This window comes from Sciurus carolinensis, chromosome 4 (genome assembly GCF_902686445.1).
Source record: "Sciurus carolinensis chromosome 4, mSciCar1.2, whole genome shotgun sequence".
In the NCBI taxonomy this organism is placed as follows: Eukaryota; Metazoa; Chordata; class Mammalia; order Rodentia; family Sciuridae; genus Sciurus; species Sciurus carolinensis.
In genome coordinates this window covers 135,940,181-135,963,072 of record NC_062216.1, presented here as the reverse complement: position 1 = coordinate 135,963,072, position 22,892 = coordinate 135,940,181, and the positions used below count along the sequence as shown (strand labels likewise).

Sequence of the window (22,892 nt, the reverse complement as noted above, 5' to 3'; positions counted from 1 at the left end):
TAGTACAATTGTATATAATTCATTTATGATAATAAAAATAATAAAATAATAAAAATCAAATGTACCATATCATATTTTACTTATCATATAAATCACATAAATTTTAGGGCCTCTTACACAACAGTGTGCATTCTTTGGGGAACATTCATTATCATTAAATGTCAGCTCTGCCATTTAATATCCAAGTGGATACTGATTCAACATCTATTTGCATTCAATGTCAGTTTCCTCATCTATTAAATGGCAATAATATTCTTATCTCTGAATGGGATTACTGTGAGGACTGAATGAATTCAAACTTTGGAATCTGTCCTTTAATTTGATGTACATTTGTTAAATGTTAAATATTATTACTAGTCCATTGCTTTAATTTGAATATATGTACATTAATTTTAATGAGAAGTTTAATTTTACTGTAAGCCATTATCATTGTTGAATCCTTAAACTTAGCTATCTGTTCAAATATGATGAATCTAACTAATCAAGGAAAACTACAACAAAAAGTAATGACTTCTGAGCTTAATCTTTTAATTTTACAATATTGATTTTATAATGGTCATTTTTCATATAAAATAAGATGTCAAACAGGAGATGACACATCTGACACCATATTGCTTTTGTTCAGTGAAACTCACTGAAAAACAACAACAGAAGGTAGACTTTGATTCTCTTTAGAGCCCTAAACCTTAGTTTGTGATGATCATTTTTTTACTACTCATGATACAACATACTGTCTTTGTCACAGCAAACAACTCCTAAATATTTAAACCATTTTTTAGTATTTGATGACATTTTATGAGTAACCTACTACTCAGTCATATAAAAACAATTATAACCATTTATGTTATTCCATACATGACAGTGAGGTGCATGTGTCTTTTTTTTATAATTTATTTTCTTATTTATCTTTTAACTTTTGAGGTACATGTTTCAATGTGATGCAATGATTTAATTTTTAAAAAAATTTTAAAATTTGTTCTTTTTAGAAATATATGACAGTAAAGTATATTTTGACATATTATACATGCATGGAGTATAACTTCTTTTAATTCGGATCCCATTCTTGTGGTTGTATGGGCATCAAAACAGACATGAAGACCAATGGAACAGAACAGAAGACAAGGAGATAAACCCACATAAATACAGTTATTGTATTTTAGACAAGGGCACCATCAATATACATTGGAGAAAAGACAGCCTCTTCAACAAATGGTGCTGGAAAACTTGAAAGCTATATGTAGCAGAATGAAATTTAACCCTTATCGCTCATCCTGCACAAAACTCAACACAAAGAGGATTAAGAACCTAGGCAGTAGACCAACCATCCTGAACCTACTGGAAGAAAATGTAGGCCCAGCTTTCCATCATGTGGGCTTGGAACCAACTTCCTCAACAAGATTCCTAATCACAAGAAGTAAAATCAAGAATCAATAAATGGGATGGTATCAAACTAAAAAGCTTCTTCACAGCAAAGGAAAGAACCAAAAATTTGAAGAGAGAGCCTACAGCGTAGGAGAAAATCTTTGCCACCTCCTCCTCAGAGCATTAATCTGTAGGATATAGAAAGAACTCGAAAAACTTAATACCAAAAAAACCCACAAAAAAACAAATAACCCAGTCAATAAATCAGCAAAGGAACTGAACAGGTACTTCACAGAAGAAATAATGGTCAACAAATATATGAAAAAGTGCTCAACATCTCTAGCAATTAGAGAAATGCAAATTAAAACTACATTGAGATACAATGATTTAATTTTAAGAAGTGATAAATAATCAAAGACATGGAAAGAATAGAGGAAGCACAAGCTCTTCACTCAAGAATTTGACTAAAAAGACACTAATCTGTAGTCTAATCTGAAAATATATGTGTAATCAGATTTTTAAACATAACCCTACATTATTTATACATTTCTTTTCCCCAAAATTTGAGCAGTAGCATCACATTCCTGAGAGCACATCTCCCTGCCACATCCAATCTTCTGCCTTTGCAAAGTCATACTGGGTCTTCCAACTGAGAGCAGACAGAAATTGTGTGGAAAAACAAGGGTTTCTCTTTTTAAATTTAAATTTATTGTAAACTGGAAAAATAGTTACATATTTATGGGGTAAATATATAAATACAATGTGGAATAATTAAATAACACTAATTTACACATCACCTCAAATACATATTATTTTTCAGTGAGAACATTTGAAATATAATTAGCTATTTTCCAATGTACTATACACTATTAACTATATTAACAATACTATTTAGTAAATCTAAAGCAAACAAACAAAAAAAGATTTTTACTTTTTTGGTACTAGGGATTGAACCCAGGGGTGATCTACCACTAAAATACATCCACAACTTTTTTTTTTTTTTTTTTAAGTTCAATTTTTATTTTGAGGCAGGGTCTTGTTAAGTTGCTGAGGCTGACCCCAAACTAGCAATCTTCCTGCCTTCGCCTCCCAAATCCCTGGGGTTACAGGTGTGCATCACTAACCACTACTCCTGGCTTATTTTTCCTCTCTAACTGAAGTTTTGTAATATTTGACCGTCATCTCCCATGTTTCCCTATCCCCTGCTCTGGTAATTACCACTCTACTCTCTATTTCTGTGAGTTCAACTGTTCTGAATTTCATATATAAGTGAGAACACACAGTATTTGTGTTTCTTTGCCTGACTTATTTTACTCAATGTAATGTTCTCCAGTTCCATCCCCATTGTTGTAAATGACATAATTTCTTTCCTTTTTAAGGATGATGGTATTTTCTTATATCTATATACCATGCTTATTTTTTGTCCATTCATCTGATTAGCATTTAGATTGATCCCATAATTGGGCCATTATGAATAATGCAGCATAATGCTTATTTCAAACCTTTTGGGTAAATACCCAGAGGTAGAATCATTAAAAAAAAAAAAAAAAAAAAAAAAAAAAAAAAAACTTTAATTATTTGAGGAACCTCCACAATGTTTTCTATAGTGATTATACTAATCTACATTTCTACCCACAGTGTACAAGAGTTCTCTTTTCTCTTCTTTAGCACTAACACTTGTTATCTTCTATCTTTTTCACAATAGTCATCCTAATAGGTAAGAGGGAAAACCCAGAATTTCAATGACAATAATGTGCCTTCAACATCTCAGAAAGCAGCAAAGGACTAAGCACACACAGTGAAACCATAAAGGGCAACTGAAGGGAGAGTGACCAGTTACATAGATACTTTTCCCACAAAGAGGAAAATAAATACTGGGAAGAGAATTCGAAAGAAATAATTCCCAGGATAAGGCCTAACATTCCCTTCCTCTGGGCTCGATATGGTAAGAGGTTTTGGACATGAGAAGAAAATCACAAAGCACATCTCCCACAACAGTCTAGGAAAGCATCCATGTTTGTTTCTAATCCTCTGTAACCATCTAAAATTGTTGGAGAGAAAGTAGAGATCCTGAGCAGTTGAACTCAAAACAGGTAGGGTGAACAAACCTGATACAGGAAAGCAGACATGGCTAGAAGATGGGGGACAATTTATGATAACAGGTCTGACAAGAATCATAAATTTCAGCACTTACCAGACAGCAATGGTTCTAATGGTAAAGGAATAAGAGGTGCCACCCTGGTGCTGTAATAATAAAAAAAAATCCCACTGGTTGACTCTTAACAGTCTATCACCTCAGGGAGAAAAAATACACAAGGGAAGGGGAAGAATCTAGAACTGAGTGAGTCTTTTCCTCAAAAACTGAGTTTTAAACCAGCAGTGACTGAGTTATTTATTTTTATTTTATATATTTTTATTCACTGTACAAAAATGGGTAAAAAACTTTCATTTCTCTGGTTGTACACCAAGTAGAGTCACAAGGAAAAATAAAAATTTCCTACTGTCCAAGAACATGACTTGAGAAGTGAACATTCTTATAAACTGTACTCTGGTACACCTGAATTGTAGGTGCTATCCCATAAAGAAAGAATTGTAGGCACTATCCAATAAAGTTGGAAAAGTCAGTATAGGATTAAGACAATACATGCTATTCTTCACTAATTCAATAAGTTGATAATAGGCTTGATTTCCAGTTGCTGTTACAGAATCGAGAGGACCATGAGATCCAGAGTCCACTCCCATGACTCTTGCAGACTGCTATGGTGATATGCTTGTGGCCCAAGGGTTCAGGTGTCAGAGGCTTGTTCCTTGGTATAGCCATGTGAAGTGGGGTCCTTTAAGAAGCAGGGCCTACTGGAGGTCTTCCAGTCACTGGATGCATAACATTGGAAGGTATTAACATAGTTCTACTGGGACACCTGAGTTAGTTCTTGTGAGGGTTGTTATAAAAGAACAAGTCTGGTCACTCCCTAGTCTCTTTGGCTTCCTATTTGGCAATGTAACCTTTTCCTTTTGAATGTATTCCCATGGTTGTGAGGCCATGTGCAGCTGGGAGGGTCCTCACAAGAACTGGCTCCATGTAGTATGAACTTATTTCTACCAAACTGCAGCTAAATGAACTACTTCTCAGAATAAGTACCAAATTTCAGGTATTTCACTATAAGAACTAAAAATGGCTAATACATAGATCTTCTAGAAATCTCACAATGAGTGTCATATGTTGCAATTATGAACCAATTTCATTAAAACTTTCAATAAGATTGATATTGTCACAATAAAAATAATACATTCACCGCTTGAAAGTTTATTGCTGAAAGTTTATTTCTTAATTTTCATACCAAAGTGAATGCTAATTTTTTTCATAAAGTTTTTCAATAATTTTAAGTTTGAAGATTACTTCAAAGTGAATTTTAATGAGTCAACAACCACAGAAAAATCAGCAGATGGAAGATGAAGGCAGGTAAATTCTTTGAGTGATCATGAATGAAGTCTGATAATTTTCTTTTATGTTTTTCCTTCTTTATCACCTCCATTCTGACCCAGTACAGTTAATTCTATCTATCTGCTTAATACTTCTTGACTCTTGTGCTCCATTACTGCTGTAATTGCCCTAGTTGAACTTCTCATCATCTCTCACTGAAATTGCTTTAACAGTCCTAGAAACAATCTCTGAGTTCAGGTAGACTGAGCATTAAACTTTGCTATACACTACAGCTAGTGATTGCTTTAAAATGCAAATCTGATCATGTAATTTACCCTCCTACTAAAAAAATTCACATAATAGCTCTCACTAAACTTCAGAAAAAAAGATTCCTTGTGATACCAATTTATTCTATTTTTAAGAGAGAATTGTTTTTTAAAAATGGTAAAGAAAGAAAAAGACAACTGTGAAAGTTAAAGAAGAACAACTGAAGATTGAGGGATGCCACAAAAAACAAATAAATGATAAATAAGACATGCTTGGACAAGGAAAGCATTCTGCATGAGACACAAGGATGATGGAATGTGCAAAGGAATAGAGGTTTGGGATATAACAAAGTGGATTCAGAGAATAAAAATAGTTCTATTTGGCCAGAAGATGGGGAAGGGGCACATAGAAAAACCGGAAGGAAGAAGACAGGAAGCAGGTATAGGTCAGGTAAAGAGGAATCATACGTAAAATTAAGAAGCCTGTATTAAGACATAAGGTGAAAGTTTATTTTTTATGTAGGAGACATAACAATAACAACCTAGGTGTTCTACAACAAGTGAATGGGTAAAGAATATGTGGTATACATACATAATAGACTATTACTCGGCCATACAGAATAATGGAATTAACGGTATTCACCAGTAAATGGATGTAACTGGAGAATATCACACTAAGTGAAATAAGCCAGTCCCCAGAAACCAAAGGTCAAATGTTCTTTCTTATAGGTTTATGCTAACCCACAAGGGACAATAGGAAGGGAAGGAACAGAAGTTCATTGGATAAGACAAAGGGGAACAAAGGGAAGGAAAGGGAGATAGGAATAGGAAAGACAGTAGGTGGAATCAGACAAAGCTTTCCTATCCTTACATATGAATACACAACCAGTGTAACTCCACATCATGTACAACCACAAGAATTGGATTCTAATTAGATAAGTTATACTCCATGTACATAAAATATGTCAAAGTATACTCTACTGTCATGTATATCTAAAAATAACAAATAAATAATAGCCTTGCTGACTGGTGTTTCTAAACTCTAATTCAGATATAGTTATGAAGCATAGTTTAGAGCAAAGAAAGACTGAATACAGGGAGATGACTTTACGATGCTTCCATGTCCTAGATAGTGAAATAGCAATTTGTATTATCCCTGTATTATCTAGAAAATTGTACTTAGGACACCAAAAACAAAAACCAAAGTTCAAACTCTATCTTTCATGACCACAATATACAGACATGGAAAACAGATGCAAGAATTATGCACAACTGAGCAGAAAGAAGTATAGGAAGATGAAGCCCATAGGAGCCTGCAGAGGGAGAGATATTGAGGAATGTAAACATGTTTTCCCATAGAGCTTAGAAAAGTTCAGGAAGTGTGCACATCAGATCAAACAGAAGACGGTATGAGTCAGATTAAAGATTTATGTGATTACCTGCCTTTCCTCATCCCATCAAGTGACGGGAAATAGAGATTCTAGGGGGAAATCCAGAATTGGATTACCAGGCAGCCAAAAGGGTGATGGCATGGAGTGAAATTAGAAGAATTTAATAAAGTTATGCACACTAATGTTGACACCTTAGTAACTGACTTACTATCTAGGTACTTTTTTCTTGAGAAATACAGAATTGTACATCTCCCACTCTAACTCTGATCAGAAGATTGGAAAATACTTCTTTGACAAATATTATCATTTCCAAGATCAGATATTGATGTTCTTGGTCACCCAGAAAATTGACCAACAGGACAGTGAAGGGTCTCTAAGGAACCACACAAGATCCTAAGAATTGTGTGCACCACCCACATACACATCATCACATACAAACAACTTCCAAATAGCTTTTTATTGTCTCATGCTTGATGCACAGAGAGGTCAAGGTTACCAGACATTTGACGAAATTCTCTGAAATAAAATACAGATACCAAAATGGACAGATTAAAAATGTCAGAATAAAACAGAGAACAAGCCAGGAGCAGAAGAGAACTGCATGAAAATTGTAATTAACAACCTAAGTTAGAAAGGAGATATTGTATCCATCAGAAGAAAAATATATATGTACACATATACACACATATATATGAATGCATACACATATACCAAAATCTTTGAAGATACACAATAAGAAGTTTTGCACACTGAAAATATAATAGCTAACTTTTTCATATTAAAGCTTGATTGATTAAACTGGCAACATTTACAAGAAAGTAGATCAAATTGCTAAAGTTGGATAATAAAACAGGTAGGCATATTAAAGAATGGATCCAGTAAGTCAAATATCAGAGAAATATGAATTACATACAAAAAATGAAGTACTGGAGAAAATCACCAAAATCAATAATGAAAATTGGAGGCAAAGAGAATAACCTAACAGCATTCAGAGGTGGGGGCACAAAGAAGCAAATCAAAGTTACCATGAAAGGATGGGAAATTACAATGACATCAAAAAAACTCTACCATTTCATTGCAATTTCAAGATATGGAGGCACTCCTACAAAATTCTGGATGAAAGTGACTTTCAATCTTAACTTCTATGCCTAAAGAAACTATAAAATAATAGAGTAGTAAAACAAGAATATTTCATACAAAAATATCCTAGAAGAAATATTTATTTCCCATATGTTATTAGGAAGCTATAAGAAGTAAAAATAATTGAATCAAACAAACCATAGCTCAAATTTAAGAGGGAAGCAAACACTATTTCCAGGCTGATAACCTGGAGAAACCTGGTCTACCTCTTATGTAGCAAAGAGAACACTTTCTTCATACTGAACAAAGAGAACTGATGGCAGGATTGTTTATAACAAGGAAATTCTAGAACTGATATATAATCTCACAGTTTTAATAGTGAAGAAAATTTTACTGTTATGTATTTTACAGTGTTATTGGAAACTAAATAAGTGTAGCCAGATATTCAAAATAAATTATCCAAATTAAGAGTGAGGCAATGATTGTTTGCCCTGGGCAAAGAAACAACAGACTTCGCTCAAGAAAGGGACTATAATCAGAGGACAGTACTTGATGTGACAATAAATACTATTTACATGGCAATAATAACCAAAATTAATGTGGACTTCACTGAAAATTGTAATACAGTACATTGAGGGTGAGGCAGGGAGGCAGAGAGTGGAAGGGATCTAACCCCATACAACATCTTATAAAGTCAATAGATGCCTCTAAGTTTAATAATGTAGTATATTATAGCATACTACTTGGAAATATGGACATAAGTGCCATAAGAAACTGTTAAATGAGTAGAAATCAGTTTCTTTCATTGGAGAAGAGATGGGGGTAAGAGACCAGGTGACTGTTCATTTGGTTATCTGGAAGACTTTTGACACTTTAATGTTTATTGCCTGGTAACAAATACTTTTTTCCTTTTAAAATTAAACTATTGAGAGTGTGGATAAGAAATGATAAGCCTTAAACTGAAGGCGTGGGGAATACAAAAGAGGCATGTTAAAGAAATAGAATCAGGAACACTTGAGAGTAAGACAGACTTGGTTCAGCATGAAGAAATCCAATAGTCTGGCTTGAGTAAGCTAGAAACTTGTGTCTGCCACTTAGCAGACACTCTAAAGAATCTGGCTTAAAGCTCACAGGGCTGTCAACATGTAGTCGATCCATACAACACACCCAGAGCTGTGCAATGTGGCGGGTTCCAGAGGCTAATACAAAAGAACACTAAAAGTGCCTTCATTTTTAGGTTTGAAAGAAATACATGCATTTCCTTATTTTTTAAGGCTTGTTTTTTCTGTAAAGAATAAAATTTCACTGTCATCAATATATTATAAGTCTGGAATATGTCACATATATTACTACTAATACATTCACATGAAAGATCGCCAGTCTTAAAAAATGAATATACTTTATGGCATAAATAAAGATCACTTTCCATCATTAGTACATTAACTGTTCAAGTTCCTGTAAAATTATTTCCTCCCTTAGAAGAGAAACATACCTTGGCAAACTGTACTTATTTTGAGCATAAAGCCAGATGGAACAAAGACTATCAACATCAACTTCCTGAACTCTCATGCACCCAACTCCACTCATCTTGGTATGCAGACATCAAATACATCCTTTAATTTGAAGTTCAATTTTTCATGGAACTGACGTTATGTTGATATTTTTATTGACAACTACATTATCTTTTTAAATTTGTAGCCACAATTCATCAGCTTGGAATCTAGGAACATCTCTCCATTTTCATAATGGAGATAGGAAATTTTTAGATGAACAGAAATAGACAAGATTGTAAACTGATAGGAAAAGAAAGGATAGGTTTTACTGTGCTAACTATAGTATGTTCTAAATTTTTTTCATGTGATTTCTTTATAGAGAAAATAACTGAAGCCAGACATGAATGATTGATCCATAATCAAGTCAAGCCAGACTGCAAATATTGGGAAGAGCCGTACGTGGCACTTTGGGCAGAAAAGGATCAATTCCATAGTTTGTGCTGGGTGGACAGAGGAAGGGGTAGGAGACAGGTTAGTTAATTTTCAAAGACTCCTGAGTGTTTTCTGCAATGGTGATAGTCCAGATTTTCCTCCATCCTGCTCACCCAGTGGCCTTCATTTCCCCCTAGAATCTTGTGACGACTCCTCAGCATTCCTTGGGAGTGTATGTGCTGCTCTTTAATCCTCTGTGCTATTTCAAATGTACTGACTATTCTGGTACCTTAGTCAGCATTTTCTCCTCTAACCTAAAGGATTACAATCATCCTGGGCAATTTCATGGTCAGTGTGGACAATCGATCAAACCATCTGGCAGAAATTGAATACATAATGAATAACCATCTACCCCTGTCTTAAATGCATGAGATCTGATTAATGATCTTTCCTCCTACAAAGAACATGACATTTTGCAAATTTTTGAAACAGGAGTTGGATGTTATAATTATACCATATAATTGTGGTAGTAATTTATATTTTATTTCACTTAAATCCTATTGCATTTCCATTGCTACCAGCAGCATGACAAAGAAAAAGAGCTACATAACATTCTTTCTCTAAGATGTAGTGTCTACTAATAATAGTGTTTAGAGTAAAGCACTGTTTTAAACATTTTATATGGGCTAACTCACTCAATCCTCAAAACTGCCTAAGAGGAAGGTATCACTATTCCATTTTAAGGATGAAGATCCTCAAACAGAGAAGTGATGTATTTTCCCAAGTTTACAGTAGTAAGCGCTGCATAGAAGCCAAACTTTCTGGCTCAAAATTTGCACTCTTAACCCATACAAAAGGAAATATTTCATTTATGAGCCTTCCTTAACTCCAACCTCCTACAATTACTCCCATTGCATCTGACATCCATCTCAAAATATGAGGAAAAGTTTCCTTTATTTGACTGCTACAACATCTGGCACTTACAGAGAGCTCTATGGGGAATCCATCCTGATGGGCTGCAAACGCCTAGTAACGCAGGTGACGATGTGCTCTAAAATCTGCACGCTGAACAGTACCAAAGAATATTTTTTTTTAAAAAAAAACCTTTAAGAAACTTGCAGTTCTCACCATTTTTTAGGAAAACAAAGTGAAAAATACTTGAGATTCTTTTACCCATTTCTGTCTTAGTCTAAGTTGACACAAATAATGCAAATAAATAAGTAGAAGGTAAAATTAGTAAACTATCGTCCAAGACTACGTGGCATGCTAGAGAATATGTGTAAGAGAATGTTAACAAAACAAAAGTTAAAAGAGAATAAATGTATTTAAATCTTAGCAGTTCAAAATTTCAAGGCTTCTGACCTGAGTATTTCCATACAGATTGCAACATTTAACAGTGAAAAACTGACTGATAGAAACATTTAGCATGGACCAGTGGTTCTCAAAATATGGTCCCTGGACCAATACTGTCAGTCATCTGTGAACTTGCTTATAGATACAGATTATCTAATCTGGCCCCAGCCAGATCTACTAACTCAGACTAGGAGGGTGGGGCTGGCAAACTGAGGTTCAACAAGACCTCCAGATGATTCTGGTATGTGCTTGTATTTTAAGAACAACTAGCATGAATGAATGCTACTCACAAAATAAGAGATTGAATTTTAACACTTGAAACTGTCTTTCAACATAAAGGGAATGTATTTTCAATAAGTGAAAAGTAACAAAAGACTCCTGGCTTATATATTATTTTCCCTTCCCTCCTAAGCCTTTCCTGCTACCAAGAAAAAAAGACAGTAAGTCCATAACATACTGAGTGCAAATGCTTTTTGCATGCCATCCATTTCTATGCTTTGAATCCTTTAAATTGTTACTAATATAAGAAGAGATCTATCTCAAAGTCATCTCCAGATAGAGATCTATCTTTTTATCTATCTTTCCATCCATCTACTTAGAGGCAGTCAATGGTAAATTTACATTTTCTTAGGATAAAAACATAGGAGTTGGGAGCTAAGAAGGAACATCCTACCTGCTGTGCTAAAACCCACAGTGAAATATATAGGGAAATTGAAACACAGCACCCCAGTGGTACCAATACACCTATCTGCTGTTAATGGGTAGTAATAGTGAAATTTCCAGGAAAAAGTATTAAAAAATGTGTTTCCTTGCCATTTTTCTTCTTGTTACATGATAGCTAAGCAAAACTAAGATTATTTAGAAGATTTTGATCCCCATTAGAGACATCCCATTTTCATAAATACTAGACATTTTAAAATATTTAATAAATTATAACAAAATAATATATTTTTATGTATGTGCATCATACATGGTGAGATTTGCCATCTAATTTTCTATTTGTTAAGGACTCCCTGTTGGATCTAATTTTTATTCCAATCATATACAACATATTAACTTCTTGAAATAAGTGCTCTCTCTCTAGTGACAAGCTATACCAGCAAATCACCACGGGTAGGGGCTAGATCCACATAACTGCAAGATAGTTAGGCAACAGTGAGTGCTACTGTGCAGCTTTGTCACACTGCAAAAGAAAACTGCTCAAATAATGAGATAACCACATGACCACAAGCAAGAATCAAACTTTAAAAGTCATCACATTAACAGCAACCTTATAAACTTCCAAATTTCATCCTGAAATGCTTTCATCTTAAATGTGCCACATTGCTAGATTGCAAATGATTCTATTTGAATCCCTTACAAAGAACTGGACTATGTTAAGTAAAATGAAAAAAAAATTTTTTTAATCAAAAGACAGACTGCTCACTATATGATTTCATGTTGTGTTTATATATAAATACAAAGTAATAAATGAAAATCAAAGATTCTAAAGCAGCCAATATTTCACATTCAAGCCTCCAGACCAAATTTTAGAGTCTGTTTCCTTATAAGCTTATTCCTGTGATTGAAGATGTTCCTCAAGAAATACGTGCAGCAGTCTAAAACATTCTTTCAACATGGAAGATACAAGAAGTAAATATTCTCACAAGGCAGGGAAGGTGATCTAATTAGATAAGATTTTTCTCCCCAGTCCCTCACCCTCCTCTATCCCACAAACCCCAAGAAAAGTAAAATTTAATTTTTGGAGGGTTTCAGAAGTGGAAAATATGGAGCCTGGAGTCAGAAATGCTGGGCTTCTTTCCCAGTCCTACCACTTACTACTTGGTCTTGATTTTCCTTTTCTTTAATGCAGGGATCATATCCTTATCTACCCTATCTCACAGGATTACTATAATAGAAAACATCTGCAATAATAGAATGTGTTATAGAATATAAGACATCATTACAGTCATGAATGGAATATGGTACCTATGAAGTAGATTTTAAAAGATATCCTTTTAAAATAACATAATTCCAAGTTATAATTTCAATTAAGAATCATTTCAAACTACCACACATGTTGATATTGAGATTACTTTTTGTTTTTTAATTGCAATAGTGAGACACAGAAAATAATTTATTTCTATAGACTATCCTTGTCTTGATTTTCTTCTCTGTCCATATCTGATGTATTACCTAATACATTCCAAGGAGGATTAAACCTCAGCTACATATTTTGAAAATGGAAGATCATACAATTCCATTTTTATGAGGAGTTGACACCAAACAGGGACACACTTCCAGTTGCCAGAGGAATAAAGTCCTCCTACCTCACCACTTGTCAGAGACCTTATTACAGTTTAGCTGCTGCTCAGCAAAATTTGTGTTCCTTCTTCCATAGCATAGCAGCTTCTCACACAGAAGCTTCCTTGCAAGCTCTTCTCTCCTTGTATTTAGATGGGGAAATGTGGACTAGTTCTCATCAATGGACTACAAACTGAAGTAATTTAAACTCTTTTAAGCCTGACCCATAAAAAAATCCCATACTCTTCTATCCTCTTTGCCCATAGGCCAGTCAGAAGTACATATCTAGGTAGAACAAAGAAGCCACGTCATAGGCCTGAGCTCTTGAGTGACTGTTCAAACCAAGCATCCCAACTCCACAACCAGGAATCACCTCAGATTGTGAGAGTTAGAAACAAATGTCTACCGTGTAGAGCTACTGAAATCCAGGAGTTTGTTACAGCAGCTGGTGTTAATTTAAATTACAGAGACATTCTTCTTGTAGCCAAAGGCCCTTCACAGAACTCTCCTATGCACAAGAATTCAATTATGACTCCAACAGAGGGATGAAATTGATTTCCAATATTCCTGTTGCATTTACAGAAATCATTGATCTGCACCCACAATTCGTGCTGAGAAAACTTTTCCTTTTCATTAATTCATTTAGTAACATCTTTGAACAACTACTATGGGTTCTTTGTCACCAGAAAGTCCCTTCTGTTCTTTTGAAGCTCTGAACATGGACCCTGTGAAGTGTCCTTCCATTTGTTACTACTAGTTGGGGACTAAGGGTGTGAGTAGAGGGTCAAACTGATCTGGCCAGGATACCTGGAGTTTGATACAAACTTTTTGGCTCTTAGAAACAATGATGAAAATACAATTAAGTACCAAAAATCTAATGTCCTAACTTTGCTTTACAATTTTAACTGGGTCACCTCATTTGTTTTTCACAAATTGTTTGAGGTGAATACAATAGGTGTTATAAATATAGTCCTACAATTACATGATGATATAGTTTTACATAGATTGTTTTAGAAAACTAAACAAGATTTATGGCATTAATTCTATGGCAACGGTTGTTAAAAATTTCAGTAAATGCTTTTTTAGGAAAATGGAAGATGATCAGTTTCTAAATCTATCACTCCCTTTCTTCTATTTCAGCTCTGATATGTATATATAATTAAATTCAATGGCTTAAATTTAAATTCAATACAGACCCCTGCAGCATTCCTTTATTCTCTTTTTTATGTACAATTGTTTGCCAAGAAAATGTAATTTATATTAATCATAGTATTTAAAAATCAGAATGAAAATAAATAGCCAGTAGTAATAAACTATTATTATCGAAGTATAGCTTACTCACTGTGTAAAACTTAGGTAGCCATGAAAAATAAAAATTATTTATGTAGTAAAGTAAGAAATATGATACAAAAAAGATCAAATGATCTTGAGGTGAACAGAAAAAATCCTTGAGGTAAATGTAAGGCAGAAAAATATTTATAATGAGATTGATTCAATTATAGATTTTTCTCTAATCAAAAAATTCTATATTATTGCAGTACAAGTATAATGACTTAGAATCCAAGCCGGTAATATGAACACTCCTCAGCTATTATTACCATATAGAGGATGATGGGTACCTTGAGGAGTTTCAGCTGAGGGGCACTGGCCAAGGGGAGTCCAGTCAACAATATTTGACAAAGGTAGGAGCCAAAGTTGCCAGAGTACTCCGAAAGCCCAAGGAACTGTGGGGTGGCCCATTCATGTGCTGAAAATGAACCAATGCTTCTGTAGGAGACTGGTGGCATATGGGAACCACAGATATTGGAGTAAATGCTGATAAGGGATTTTCCCAAAATTAGAGGAGTGGAGGCCTGTGATTAACTAAAAGAGCAAGGGATCTGATAAGAAGCAGGACATTCATAGGAGCAGGAGGGAACAGAAAAGCAATCAGTATGTCCAGGGGAAGTATTGTCCTCAAAGGGGTAGACATTTTTTCTTTTTTTAATTTAAAACCAGGATAGCTATTCTGGCATCTTCTGGAAGAACAGGTAATTGGAACTGAGAGCCAGATTAAGGAGAGCTTTCAGGCTAACAGAAGCAGTAGCTCCATTGAGCAAATAATGAGAAACTTTAACACTTCTGATTTACTTTCTCAAGTCCAACAGGTGGGCTTGTTACTTAACTGCCATTGTTCCCATACTACTGCACTACGTCTCATGTGCTGATCACTTTCCAGGCACTATTTCATTTCTCCTCCAAAGGACACTACAACTGGGTATGTCTCTATGGAACAGGAGAGGATCAGACCAGTTTACTAACTTGCCCAAAATTAGCCTGAAGGAGCTGGGTTTGGAGCTGCTTCTTTCTCTAATGTCCATACATTTTCCACAACATCACACTATCTTCTGCTGCTATAAACAATAAAAGGGGTAGTAATAAATTTTTCAAGGTGTTTGGCCTTGTACTACCTTGTATTCCCACAGAATAACTTTTTCTTAACAGTATGTAACTTTAATCCTGTGTTTCTGAGTAGATTTTTCATCTTTGCACATTAGATGGCTCATGTTAACACCAAGGGGAAAGAATTCATCTGTGAAAAAAATTTGTAATACAGTTTTCTCCAAGTCAGTTTCAAGCTGTAGTTCTTAACAATAATATTGTTTTCTTGCTCTAGTGTGCTTGGGTTAATAACAGTCACAATTTTTGGTTATTCCGGGGTACCAGTGTCTATGAATGGGACTGTATGGATAATTCTGAGTTTGGGGATTATTAATTGTATTGTTGCTACATGGTTAATCCACATTCTCAATACTGTTATCAAAAATAAAAACAGAATTTTGATCTGTATCCCTCTGGTTCCACCAACTATATTGCCATTGGTATTGCCTTAGCTAAAGAACTTGCTTGTCTCAAAAAATATGAATTAAAATTTGAATAAGCATTAACATTTACAGAATTTTAAATCTTGAATATATACTTTATATCTCCTCCATCAGTAGATTTATGACAAAAAATCCCCATATTTTCTCAAAATAGCCTAAATTTAAGATGAGACCTTTAAAAAAAAAGTCTGCTAAATTTTTCATATACCTCCAAATTGAAATTTCAGCTAAGAAAGTACTACTATCTTATTTTACAGGTAAGGCAACTAAGGTTTAGGGATACTAAGCAGTCTGTCAGCAATCACACATGTAGTACCTGGCAGAGCCTAGACTATTTAAGGAGCCTAACAAACTCTGTAGCTCTTTGAGTTTAAATGCATTTTATTTTTAGACTACCTAAATGGCATTTTTTTTTTCTTAAAAACAATGTCTCTACTCCAAATAAATCACTGTCAAAACAAATGAAGAGCTCAAGATGACATCAGTCCCATTTGTCTTAAGTCCTGGTGGTATGTGGATAAGGAACAGCAGTTACGATGACAGATGATAGATCCACAGGCACTGCCATGCCAGATTTGTTAGAGTTCTTAACATCTTTCCATTTCTAAACCATCCTTGAAGAAAAATAACACACAAGGACACAGCATCCTCACAGTAGTCTGAGAACAACCCTGCCATCTATATTGATGTTTTCCCCAGTAAAGAATTGGTAATTTTAGAAATTAGTGGGAATGTGCTTGATTTGTCCTGCAGGTCTCTCTGGTCCCTGTTTTTCAAGTCTGTCTTTGATTGATTTTATGCAACCTTGATCTACTTCTTGTAGGCATCATTGGTGAAGCTGGTTTCCTACAAGTAATCCTTCATGACAATATTGCCACTAGTGATGACTGTGGTTTTGGTATTTTTGCCCTCAGGACCTTCACCGAAGGCATTTCCACCAATGGGCAAGTCATTAGTGGTACCCTGTGTCCTACACCATCTTGCCCTCCACCTCCAGGCACAGCCTATCTATGATCTTCATGAACTTGTAAATGTCATCCGAATATCTCCCCCTGTGAAGGTCCCACATGATTGTGGTTGGCAGAAGATGACTGGGGCACTAGTTTCACAGAAGCCCAGAGAGGGTGGGAAAAGCCTAGAGCTCTTAACACTGTACTTTAAATTTATTTGATGAATACTGCATAAAAGGTGCTAAGTTCTAAATCTGTCACATTTATATTATCACTTCCATCATAAAAATGTAAGTGATTATTCATTCTCTATATAAATCATGGATTATTCACTTTAAATTCCAATCACATAGCCCCCACAATGACAAAAGGCCACCAGACAATCAAGGCTTAATTGGGTTTTCAATAAAGTTGAATAAACAGTGGCTCTTTGAGAGCCAGAATTCTGTTAATCTGATCCAATATAAGCAAAGGGAATATAATTGACACTGAGAACAGTGTACATGCATACAGTCTCAATGAAAACATGCCTATTCTCATAAGAAAACAGATGTTTGCTATGTTAATATGATTTATTTTGCCTTTTCTGAAAGATATAAAGATGTCCTTGAATGGTTGCTAGGTAACACATTTGAGTTTAAGAAAGGAACTAAATTACAGATTTTGGAATATTAATTCATTATTATAATATTTCTTTTTGGTAAATAAATATTTCTTTTTGGTAAAACAGGAAATTAGAAAGTAGGTAAACAGAAGGCTTAATTTGACATTATTTCTTACTCTCCTCATGCCCACTAATGCAAAGTTGCAATAGTACCCTGTTAGCATTTTCAGAAGTGAAGCAGGATACCCAACTCATGTACCTAAAGACTATATGTGGGACTTCTGATAAGAAAGTTGTAAATACATTAATTCACATATGTACACTTCATTTGGTACAACCAATACTTGAAACCATTTGGACACCTTATCAAGAGTTAGCAAAGCAAAGAAAGCCTTGACCATAACTTGGCCTTCCCTTTACACTAACCCATGACCGAATTTCTCTCCTGTGTATCCATTTCTCCACCCATAGACACCAAATGTTTGTTCTCTTCCTGTGATATTCATACTTATTACAAACATATTCTGTTGTCTTTGAAAATATTTTTTCCCCTATCTGGTCCCTTAAAAGAAGCTTTCTTGTTTACTCTTTTTCTTTCTTTGAATGAAACACCTCATCAGTTGTATATATATTCTCTGTGGTAGACTGAAACTAAGGTCACAACGCCTATTCTTCCTGTAATGATATGGAATCTATTGCTCCAGCCTTGAATTGGGGTTGGCCATTTGACTAGCTTTGTCCATTGCAACCTTTGCAAACGTAAGACAAGCAGATCAAGGGAAGATTTCTGTACAATGGGTCTTGCTTACTTGCTGCTCTTGGAACTCTGAGCTGCCATTTGATAAAGTTTGGCAATCCTACTGTATGATGAAAAGTCATATGCAGAAAAGCTTCAGTCACCCCACGGTACTAGGTGAGGTCAATGTAAACCAGCTTGCTGAGGGTCATATAATTAGTAGAAGCAGTCATCTCATTGACCAGAAGCTGATCACAAGCATAAGTGAGCCCATGGAGCACAGACGAACTTCTGTAATACACCCAGTTCAAATGGTCAATCCAAAAACTTATGGTCTTAAGACATGGAGTTTTTGCTTGGTTTTAAGCAAAAGCTACATGATACATTTTCCAGTAAATAGAACAGGTGTGGATGTGCTAAAAGAATCCATAGGTAACAGCTCTAGACTGATTGGCATAAAAGGTCTTTGTAATATTGATTGCGATGATACTCAGCCAAATAGTTTTTTCTTTATGGATCACTGGTTAACATAATGCATTTGCAATATTTGAGGTGGTATTTTTCTAAATGAAAATAGCTGTAAGCAAAGGAAGGTATTTCCCACAAAGTGGTATTTAATGTATTTTATTTAGGAAGTGCTCTAAAAATGCCCGCCAGTGAATTCCCAAGGGATTAGAGGGAAGGGAGTAACATCACAACAATTCCATATGGAAGGACAGGTGCCAGATACAAATTCAAGGTTTATTGCTTGATTATGATTTATTCAATTTAGATTTCATATCATGTGTTGACCCTTCTGCTAGAAAACGATGCTGCCAACTTGGATACTGGTGAATTAGTTTTTCTGCATTCCATTTCATTCTTTTCAGGTTTAAGAACAGAAACAATCAATTATCAGGATCCATATGGTCACAACCTTTGGATGTGAAAAGTCAGTGTAGGAGTCAGGGTCCAGTAAGAAAAAAGAAGCCCTTCTTGGTATTTTAAATATAAGAAATTTAGTTTGGTACTAGTAACTGAAATGATGGAAAGACAATGAATAAAACAGGGATGTTTATGTAATCCAGATTTTATCAAGAAAAGGAAGTTACCATCACCTTTCCAGCAAGAGGGAAAAGGGAGTGGCATAGCCGAATCCAGACTATAGAAATGGGAGGTTATAAGGCCACTGAGGAGGAGCCACACTTCGTGCATAAAATGCCAACCCACTCCCTCAAAAGTAAAGAGAGAGAGAGAGAGAGAGAGAGAGAGAGAGAGAGAAGAGGGCAGGCACCAAGAAAGACTATGTACTTCACCCCTGCCCTTCAACTTCCCACAGCATCTCCCACAGCTGCACAGGCAAGTAAGTCAAAATGCAGCTTCCAGAAGGGCGGGTTATGGACTGGACTGTGAACAGGCAATAATACCTGGGTACTGCAAATAAGACACCAGAAGAAAACAGAGCCGTTTATACACTCGAAGCATTAGTTATCTTAAATCATATAATCCCAAGGAGGTAAATAAACTCAGTAAGACACTTAAATAATTGAACAAGACTAATGACAAAAAGGATGCCTCTTCATCCTTTTATTGCTCATTCAAACTGTTTCTAATAGTCTCATAAAAGTTATCATTAGTATTTTCAATTTAAATTTAATATTTGAAATAATGAAGAGGATAAGATTTAGAAACAGCTTACTTAGGTTGTAATCCCTGCCTTGGCAGTTAATAACTTTATAATTGTGGGTAAGTTAATAAATAACTTAAGTCACAGTTTTCTCATATGGAGCACTGGGTAAGAACAGTATTTGTATAATTAATTTATACTGAAGGTTAAGTGATAATGCAGGTCAACATTTTCCCACAGCATCTGGTACAGAATACATCAACTGTAGATATTAAAGCATTGGCTATTATGTATTGCATATTATAGGATCAATATAATCTGTTAAACTACTGCTTTTGTTTTTTGTTATAATTTTCAAATAATAATTAATAACAGGGGCTAGGGTTGTGGGGTTGTGGTAGAGCACTTGCCTGGCATGTGTGAGGCCCTGGGTTTGATCCTCAGCACTGCATGTAAATAAACCAATAAATAAAATAAAGGTCCACTGACAACTAAAATAGTTTCAAAAAATAATAATTCATACTCTATTTTATTTATAAAACTATTTAGACTTCATAGTAAATATCATCTTGACTTGTGCTATTGTCAGAGAATAGACTGGATATTGTTTTGTTTTCTGTCTTCTGGTATTGAATTCTATCCTCTATGTCTTTGGTGTTTTTTCTAAAATATGATGCATTGAACCCCTTATCACTCTGGGAATATTACATTTCTAGAACTCACTGTAATAATAAAGCAATGTTGTTTTGGACATTGAGATGCAATCAATGTTTATACCATGATTTTCAGTAATATATTCTACCAATCATAATCAGTACCTGTTATGATCCAACTCAAAACTTTGGTAGAAAGATATACTTTTAATCCAGTGTTTTTACAAATGCCTCATCTTTGGATGTTTTAGGTGGAATGTCATTCATAAATTAAAGTATCTCTTAATGCAACAAAAAGAAGGTATTAGGTAAATTATGGACTTTAGAACTTTGTTGAAATCAGTGGAAAACCTACTCCTCTCCCCATTTCAACTAATGCCTAAGAGCTTTTACTGTTCCTAATGCAATTTCTCTATCATCTGTTTCTCTCTTAGTAGATTTAATCATTCCTTCCTCTGTTTTTTTATCTTTTTGTTGAATAAGCTAGACTATAGAAGAAATGGTCTTCAGCCTTTTTCTTCAAAACAATGTCAAGGGTTGTGGTTTTCTTTTCTCTGAATGAAATAATGGGCTAGTTGTACATATTGTCCAATTTCATTTATTCTTTCAAGTAATATCCAACTACTTGAATGTCTTTTAAGTAATATAGTCTCTTTTATTTTGGTATTTTAAAAATCTGGAGCAATCTAAATCTCATTTAACACCAGTTTAACTTCAGGGCATTACATTCTCTGTTCCCTTGCTCATAACACAACTCTACAAACATTCAGATACCTCATTCTCTCATTTCACTCATATCTTTCCTCAAACACCGCCATGTCAGAGTAGGATTCCTTAAATTTCTTGATAAAACGTTTTCTCCCTACTGCACTCCCATCAATATCCTATTCCATATGTTGCTTTATTTTCTTCAAGTGTTTATCATCACATGATACACCACAGCTTTCTCTCCCAGTTGTCCCTATCACCCCAGCTGTTAGAATGTCAGCTTCATGTCATTCAGCACTCTGTCTTGTTCACTCCTGCATCACGAGTGGCTTGGACAGGGTCAAGTTCATTGGAAATGCTCTATAAATATTGATGGGGAATGATTGAAGAATGCCTGGGTCCACAGAGTAAACATATTACCAATTTTAAAACTTCCTTTTCTTTACAGCTCAACTGGAGAAGAGATGCAATGAATTTATTCCTTAGAGAGAGAATGACTATTTTCAAAGATTCCAGAAAATGTACCCTCCCCATCACAATAAATTTTTGGAGATATGGAATGGCAAATTACAAAGAAAAAAAAAGTGCAAAGAATACACTATCTGTATGAATTACATGATTGTGGCTGGTATATCTTTTCTTTCTTTTAACATGAAGAAACCCAATGGGAAATCCCTGGCTTGCATGTCTGTTTTTGTCAAACATTCAACAGTAACTGATAATCTCTACATCTGTTATTTATTTGACACATCTCCAGAGGGCCATAGGAGTGGAAATTTCAGAGAAATCCTAAACAAACTCCCTGGCTCTGCACAATGACAGAAAAAGCTTTTAACTATTATATAAGGGTTGGGTTTAAATTAATCACTCACACAATAGCTACTGATGCATTCCTGAACAAAGTATGTGAAATTTGTGATTTGTTCACTATTGTATTTAAAAATAAAAACTAATTACACATATTATACATTGAAATTAGGCCCTCTTGACTCTGGGAGGGGTAAAAGCCAAAGAAAATTTGCAGCTGGTCAGGAAGTAATCCAGGGAGGAGAAATTTTTGCAGAGAAGGAAGAAAGGAGGATTACAAGGCATGAAGGAAGACATTTAGTGTTTTGTTAGGGTGTTTTCGAGGATTTGACAATTGGAATCCAAAAGATGCAGCATATTTTCCAAACATACATAAGCAAACAAAACAATCTTCAGAAATAAATGGAGTTACTTTGGCTTAGATTTTTTACAAGCCATTAAATGATTTATTTTTGGAAAATTATCCATGTTGAAACACAGATATTTGGTATAAAATAGAAAAAAGGCCAGATCACTGAACCATACAAATTACCCATGCATTTCTTAACCTGATAAAACTTTTAATTGATTATAATAAACTTAAACTTTTTTTTCCTGAATAAAAATAGGTACTTGAACATTAGCTTTTTTCAGAATATTCAAAAGATATCCAGTATTTACTTTATTCCACAACAGACTAGACAAAACCCCATGGATTTTTACTGCATATCCACATGAGGAATATAAACCAAGAAGTAGAATTATCCCACAGGGTACTAGTTAACCCTCTGAGAGCATTCAATTCATGTCTGTGATCATAATTTATTTTAATAGAATTCCCAAAACAAAGAAGTTGCCCTTCAAATGTGATTTTTAAATGAAAGCAAAATCATTTATCTTGCGA

General features: G+C 34.8%; 1 protein-coding gene and 1 pseudogene across 1 annotated transcript in view; both read right to left on the bottom strand.

The window, feature by feature from the left end:
- Positions 1-22,892, bottom strand: part of Nav3 (neuron navigator 3) — a 707,491-nt gene that overhangs the window by 239,569 nt on the left and 445,030 nt on the right. The gene's annotated exons all lie outside the window — the stretch shown is intronic.
- Positions 16,533-17,014, bottom strand: LOC124982187 (translationally-controlled tumor protein-like; annotated as a pseudogene).